Source organism: Panulirus ornatus, chromosome 14 (genome assembly GCF_036320965.1).
Source record: "Panulirus ornatus isolate Po-2019 chromosome 14, ASM3632096v1, whole genome shotgun sequence".
In the NCBI taxonomy this organism is placed as follows: Eukaryota; Metazoa; Arthropoda; class Malacostraca; order Decapoda; family Palinuridae; genus Panulirus; species Panulirus ornatus.
In genome coordinates this window covers 38,564,872-38,567,413 of record NC_092237.1, presented here as the reverse complement: position 1 = coordinate 38,567,413, position 2,542 = coordinate 38,564,872, and positions in this window count along the sequence as shown.

Below are 2,542 nucleotides of genomic sequence, written 5' to 3'. Positions count from 1 at the left end.
AACCATGGAGACATCACAAACCCCTGCCGCAAACCTACATTCACTGAGAACCAATCACTTTCCTCTCTTCCTACACGTACATATGCCTTACATCATCGATAAAAACTTTTGTCTGCTTCTAACAACTTGTCTCCCACACCATATATTCTTAATACCTTCCACAGAGCATCTCTACCAATTCGATCATATGCCTTCTCCAGATCCATGTGTATATACATGTGTATGGGGGTGGGTTGGGCCATTTCTTTCGTCTGTTTCCTTGCGCTACCTCGCAGACGCGGGAGACAGCGACAAAGCAAAGAAAAAAGAAAAAAAAAAAAATATATATATATATATATATATATATATATATATATATATATATATATATATATATATATATATATATATATATATATATATAGTGGTGATGTGAGAAGGAGATGGAGTGAGTATATTGAAGGTTTGTTGAATATGTTTGATGATAGAGATGCAGATATAGGGTGTTTTGGTTGAGGTCTTGTGCAAAGTAAGAGGGTTAGGGAAAATGATTTGGAAAACAGAGAAGAGGTATTAAAGCTTTGCGGAAGATGAAAGCCGGCAAGGCAGAAGGTTTGGATGGTATTGCAGTGGCATTTATTAAAAAAAGGGGGTGACTGTATTATTGACTGGTTGGTAAGGTTATTTAATGTATGTATGACTCATGGCCTTGAGGTGCCTGAGGATTGGCGGAATGCGTGCATAGTGCCATTGTACAAAGGCAAAGGGGATAAGAGTGAGTGCTCAGATTACAGAGGTATAAGTTTGTTGAGTATTCCTGGTAAATTATATGGGAGGGTATTGATTGAGAGGGTGAAGGCATGTACAGAGCATCAGATTGGGGAAGAGCAGTGTGGTTTCAGAAGTGGTATAGGATGTATGGATGAGGTGTTTGCTTTGAAGAATGTATGTGAGAAATATTTAGAAAAGCAAATAGATTTGTATGTAGCATTTATGGATTTGGAGAAGTCATATGATCGAGTTGATAGAGATGCTCTGTGGAAGGTATTAAGAATATATGGTGTGGGAGACAAGTTGTTAGAAGCAGACAAAAGTTTTTATCGACGATGTAAGGCATGTGCACGTGTAGGAAGAGGGGAAAGTGATTGGTTCTCAGTAAATGTAGGTTTGCGGCAGGGGTGTGTGATGTCTCCATGGTTGTTTAATTTGTTTATGGATGGGGTTGATGGGGAGGTGAATGCAATCATTTTGGAAAGAGGGGCAAGTATGAAGTCTGTTGGGGATGCGAGAGCTTGGGAAGTGTCAGTTGTTGTTCGCTGATGATACAGCGCTGGTGGCTGATTCATGTGAGAAACTGCAGAAGCTGGTCACTGAGTTTGGTAAAGTCTGTGAAAGAAGAAAGTTAATAGTAAATGTGAATAAGAGCAAGGTTATTAGGTATAGTACGGTTGAGATTCAAATCAATTGGGAGGTAAGTTTAATGGAAAAAAACTGGAGGAAGTAAAGTGTTTTAGATATCTGGGAGTGGATCTGGCAGCGGATGGAACCATGGAAGCGGAAGTGGATCATAGGGTGGGGGAGGGGGCGAAAATCCTGAGAGCCTTGAAAAATGTGTGGAAGTCGAGAACATTATCTCGGAAAGCAGAAATGGTTGTGTTTGAAGGAATAGTGGTTCCAACAATGTTGTATGGTTGGGAGGCGTGGGCTATGGATAGAGTTGTGCGCAGGAGGATGGATGTGCTGGAAATGAGATGATTGAGGACAATATGTGGTGTGAGGTGGTTTGATCGAGTAAGTAACGTAAGGATAAGAGAGATGTGTGGAAATAAAAAGAGCGTGGTTGAGAGAGCAGAAGAGGGTGAGTTGAAATGGTTTGTGCACATGGAGAGAATGAGTGAGGAAAGATTGACCAAGAGGATATATATGTCGGAGGTGGAGGGAATGAGGTGAAGTGGGGGACCAAATTGGAGGTGGAAGGATGGAGTGAAAAAGATTTTGTTCGATCGGGGCCTGAATATGCAGGAGGGTGAAAGGAGGGCAAGGAATTGAGTGAATTGGATCGATGTGGTATACCGGGCTTGACGTGCTGTCAGTGGATCGAATCAGGGCATGTGAAGCGTCTGGTGTAAACCATGGAAAGCTATGTAGGTATGTATATTTGCGTGTGTGGACGTGTGTACATACATGTGTATGGGGGTGGGTTAGGCCATTTCTTTCGTCTGTTTCCTTGCGCTACCTCGCAAACGCGGGAGACAGCGACAAAGCAAAAAAAAAAAAATATATATATATATATATACATATATATATATATATATATATATATATATATATATATATATATATATATATATATATATATATATATATATATATATATATATATATATATATATATATATATATATATATATATATATATTGATAGATAGATAGATAGATAGATAGATAGATAGATATCTTATATTTATTTATCTATTTTATTTTGCTTTGTCGGTGTCTCCCGCGTTTGCGAGGTAGCGCAAGGAAAGAGACGAAAGAAATGGCCCAACCGACCCCAATACAC